Source organism: Mirounga leonina, unplaced genomic scaffold (assembly GCF_011800145.1).
Source record: "Mirounga leonina isolate KUSES-001 unplaced genomic scaffold, KU_Mleo_1.0 Mir_120081, whole genome shotgun sequence".
Classification (NCBI taxonomy): domain Eukaryota; kingdom Metazoa; phylum Chordata; class Mammalia; order Carnivora; family Phocidae; genus Mirounga; species Mirounga leonina.
In genome coordinates, this window is record NW_023270288.1 from 9,104 (window position 1) to 14,631 (window position 5,528).

At 35.6% G+C, this 5,528-nt stretch overlaps 1 pseudogene across 1 annotated transcript; it reads left to right on the plus strand.

The window, feature by feature from the left end:
• Positions 1-1,464: 1,464 nt before the first annotated feature.
• LOC118007378 lies at positions 1,465-2,604 on the plus strand (annotated as a pseudogene). Its single transcript, XR_004678399.1, has one exon. The product of XR_004678399.1 is annotated as a nucleoporin SEH1-like (transcript).
• The last annotated feature ends 2,924 nt before the right edge of the window (positions 2,605-5,528 follow it).

Genomic DNA, 5,528 nt, shown 5'->3' on the forward strand with positions numbered 1-5,528 from the left:
AAACTGTAACAAGAGACAAAGAAGGCCACTGCATAATAATAAAGAGAAGAATCCAATAAGAGAATATAACATTTATAAATATTTATGCACCCAACATCGAAGCACCTAAATATGTAAAGCAAATATTAACAGACATAAAGGAAGAAATTAATGTTAATAAAATAAAAGCAGGGGACTTTAACACCCCACTTATATCAATGGATAGATCATCCAGGTAGATAGCCCATGAGGAAACAATCTTTAAATGACACTTTAGACCAGGTAAACTTAATGGATACATACAGAACTTTCCATCCAAAAACAACAGAATGCACATTCTTTTCACATGTGCATGAAACTTTCTCCAGAATAGATCATATATTAGGTCACAAAACAAGTATCAATAAATGAAAAAAAATTGAAAATATACCATGCATCATTTGTAACCACAACAGTATAAATGTAGAAATTGATCACAAGAACGAACCTGGAAAAACAAACATGTATAGGCTAAACAACATGTTACTAAACAACCAATGGGTCAACAACGAAATCAAACAAGAAAAAAAAAAAAAAAACCTAGAAGGAAGGGAATGTACAATGGTTAAAAATCTTTCAAATTCAGTAATAGAAGTTTTAAGAAGGGGTCGCCTGGGTCGCTCAGTCGTTAAGTGTCTGCCTTCGGCTCAGGTCCTGGTCCCAGGGTCCTGGGATTGAGCTCTGTATCTGCTTCTCCCTCCCCCACTCCCCCTGCTTGTGTTCCTTCTCTCGCTTTGTCTCTCTTTGTCAAATAAATAAATAAAGTCTTAAAAAAATGTATCCAAAGATGTCATAAAAGGGAAATATATAGCAATACAGGCCTACCTCAAAAAATAACAAAATAATCAAATGAGCAATCTAACGTTATACCTAAAGGAACTAAAAAAAAAAAAAAAATTCGCAAGATGAGTAGAAGGAAGAAAATAATAAATATTGGGGTGCCTAGACGGCTCAGATGGTTAAACATCTGCCTTTGGCTCAGGTCATGATCTCCATGTCCTGGGATAGAGCCCCACATCGGGCTCCCAGCTCAATGGGGAGTCTGCTTCTCCCTCTACCTTTACCTCTCCCCCTGCTTGTGCACTCTCTCCCTCCCTCTTTCTCTCTCAAATGAATAAATAAAATCTTTAAAAAAGAAAATAATAAAGATTATAACACAAGTGAATGATAGAGACTAAAACCAAACAAAACAAAGAAAAGATCAGTGAAACCAAGAAAGATAAACAAAATTGATAAATCCTACATGTCAATATCCCTAATGAATACAGATGCAAAAGTCATCAACAAAACATTAGCAAACAGGCAGCGCGGGTTGTGCATGGACCTCATGCGCGGTGCGCGCCCTGTTGGTTGCAGGGTCCTGGTGGGCTGTGGTCCCCCCACCTCGGGGCCACCCTCTTCGGTGGTGGGAGGGGCAGACAGAGGAGGCGCAGCCAGATGGAAGCCATGTTAGTGGTGCGCCACATCGCAGTGGACCATAAAGATCTCATCCATGATGTCTCTTTAGACTTCCATGGGTGACCTGCTCCAGGGACCAGAGCGTCAAGGTCTGGGATAAAAGTGAAAGTGGGGATTGTCATTGTACCGCTAGCTGGAAGACACATAGTGGACCTGTGTGGCATGTGACATGGACCCATCCTGAATTTGGACAGGTTTTGGCTTCTTGTTCTTTTGACCGAACAGCTGCTGTGTGGGAAGAAATAGTAGGAGAATCAAATGATAAACTTTGAGGACAGAGTCATTGGGTTAAGAGGACAACTCTAGTGGATGGCAGAGCATCCGTTACCGATGTGAAATTTGCTCCTAAGCACATGGATCTTTGTTAGCAACCTGTTCGGCAGATGGTATAGTAAGAATATATGAGGTGCCAGATGTTATGAATCTCAGCCAGTGGTCTCTGCAGCATGAGATTTTCTGTAAGTTAAGCTGTAGTTGTATTTCTTGGAACCCTTCAAGTTCTCGTGCTCATTCCCCCATGATAGCTGTAGGAAGTGATGACAGTAGTCCAAATACAATGGCCAAGGTTCAGATTTTCGAATATAATGAAAATACCAGGAAACATGCAAAAGCTGAAACTCTCATGACAGTCACAAATCCTGTACATGACATTGCCTTTGCTCCAAACTTAGGAAGATCTTTCCATATTCTAACCATAGCAACCAAAAATGTGAGGATTTTTACATTAAAGCCTGTGAGGAAAGAACTTACTTCTTCTGGTGGGCCCACAAAATTTGAAATCCATATAGTGGCTCAGTTTGATAATCATAATTCCCAGGTCTGGCGAGTGTGTTGGAATATAACAGGAACAGTGCTAGCATCTTCAGGAGATGATGGCTGTGTAAGATTGTGGAAAGCTAATTATATGGACAATTGGAAGTGTACTGATATTTTGAAAGGTAATGAGAGTCCTGTCAATGGGGATTCTCAGCAGGGAAACTCAAATCCTTCCCTGGGTTCAAATATCCCAAATCTTCAAAATTTATTAAATGGATCTTCTTCTGGAAGAAAGCACAGCTGAGTACCAGCTAACTGGAGTGACTTTGCTGTTTTGCTGCTTGTTGCATGCACACAAGAATGGAAAGTGAGCTCCTTTTCCCCTTCCCCAGCGCCTTTTGACCTCTCCCAATATACACCAGCAGCCTGCTTACTACTAAATGCAATCCAAAAGGCCTTTAAAAGTCCAGTGTATTTCTTTTTTTTTTTTTTGTACTAGCCAGTTTATTGACACTATTTGAAGCTTTTGAAATATAAATGGAAAGGCTTTTTGTTGAGACATTGTCACCAAATCAATTTTTTGAAATGTTCCTGAAATTAACATGCGTTTTAAAATTAAAAGGATTGTTACTATCCTTATAAGTAGTTGGGAGGAGGGAAAATATAACTTTATTCCATTTGGAGAACATAGGCTTATTTCTTTTGTTTTCTAAACAGTAAGCTAAAATGATGAATTTTTATAATTTTAATTTGAAGGTTGAATAAATATTTTTCATAAAGATAAAAAATATTAGCAAACAACATTCAACAATATATTAAAAGATTATTTACCATGATTAACTGAGATTTCTTCCAAGGATGCAAAGGTGGTTTGATAGTCACAAATTAATCAATGGATTACACCACATCTACAAAACAAAAGATAAAAAATGATTATTTCAATAAAACAATGATTATTTCAATAAATGCAAAAGTGCTATACACACAAACAAAATATTACTCAGCCATCAAAAAGAATGAAATCTTGCCATTTGCAACAACATGGAAGGAGTTAGAGAGTATTATGCTTAGCGAAATAAGTCACTCAGAGAAAGACAAATACCATATGATTCCACCCATATGTAGAATTTAAGAAACAAAGCAGATGAACATAAGGGAGGGGAAGGAAAAATAAAATAAGATAAAAACAGAGAGGGAGGCAAACCATAATAGACTCTTTAACTATAGGGAACAAACAGGGATGCTGCAGGGGAGGGGTGTGGACAGATGGGGTAATTGGGTTATGGACATTAAGGAGGGCACTTGATGTAATGAACACTGGGTGTTACATGCAACTTCTGAATCACTAAATTCTACCACTGAAACTAATAATACACTATATGTTAACTAACTTGAATTTAAACAAAATCTTAAAAAAAGAAAATTCTGAACATTCCACCAGGAAACTACTAGAAGTAATAAATGAATTCAATAAAGTTGCAGGATTCAAAATTAATACCCAGAAATCATTAGTGCTTCTAAACACTAATAAAAAAGTAGCACAAAGTGAAATTAAGAAAACAATTCCATTTAGAATTGCACACAAGCACAAAATATCTAGGAAGACAATTAACCAGGGAAGTGAAAAACCTGTACATGGAAAACTATAAAACATTAATGAAAAAAATTTAAGATGACACAAATTGAAAGATATTCAGTGCTCATGGATTGTAAGAATCAGTATTGTTAAAGTATTTATACTACCCAAATCAATTTAGAGATTTAATGAAATCCTTATCAAAATACTAACACCATTTTTCACAAAAGTAGAAGAAATAATAATAATCTGTGGGCCACCTGGGTGGCTCAGTCAGTTAAGTGTCTGCCTTCAGCTCAGGTCATTGTGTCAGGGTCCTGGGCTCGGGCCCCACATTAGGCTCTCTGCTCAGCGAGGAGTCTGCTTCACTCTTTATCTCTGTGCTCATGCTCTCTCCTTCTCTCTCTCTCAAATAAATAAATAAATAAATAAATAAATAAATAAATAAATCTTAAAAAAAAATAATTTGTATGGAACCAATACCATACACTTTTGACTACTACCTGTAACAAACAAATGGAATAGAATAGAGAGCCCAGAAATAAACTCATGCTTATAAAGTCAATTAATCTATGACAAAAAAGCAAGAATATACAATGGGGAAAAGAAAGTCTCTTCAACAAAGGATACTGGCAAACTGGGCAGTTGCATGCAAAAGAATAAAACTGGACCACTTTGTTACACCATACACAAAAATAAACAAAATGGATTAAAGATGTAAATGTGAGACCTGAAAACATAAAACTCTTAGAAGATAACCTAAGCAGTAATTTGTTTGATATTGTCTTCAGAAATATTTTTCTAGATCTGTCTCCTTTGACAAGGGAAACAAAAGAAAATTAAACTATTGGGACTATGCCAAAATAAAAAGCTTTTGCAGGATGAAGGAAACCATCAAGAAACAGAAAGGCAGCCTTCTTAATAGGAAAATATATTTGCAAATGATATATCTGATAATAGGTTAATTTCTAAAATATATAAAGAACTTATACAACTCAACACCAAAATAAAAAGAAAAGAAAAAAAAAACAATCTGAATAAAAAATGGGTAGGGACATGAATAGACATTTTTCCAAAAAAATATATACAGATGACTAACAGACATATGAAAAGATTCTCAATATCACTCATCATCAGGGAAATGTAAATCAAATTTACAATGAGATACCCTCATACCTGTCAGAATGACTAAAATAAAAAACACAAGAAACAACAGGTGTTGGTGAGGATATGGAGAACCCTTGTGCACTGTTGGTAGGAATGTAAACTGGTGCGGTCACTGTGGAAGATAGGATGACATTTCCTAAAAAAATTAAAAGTAGAATTTACATACAATCCAGTAACCTTACTACTAGGTATTTATGCAGAGAAAATGAAAACACTAATTTGAAAGGATATACGCACCCCTATGTTTATTGAAGCATTATTGACAATAGCCAAGATAAAGAAGCAACTCAAATGTCCATCCATAGATGAGTGGATAAAGATGTGGTATATATATGCAATAGAATATTACTAAGCTTTAAAAAATGAAGTCTTGTCATTTGCAACAATATAAATGGACCTAAAAATATAATGCTAAGCAAAATAAGTCAGTCAAAGAAAAATTAGCATCATATTATTTCACTCATATGTGGATTTTAAGAAACACAAAACATGAACAAACAAGAATTAAGAGAGACATAAAACCAGACTCTTAAATACATAGAAAATTTGTTGG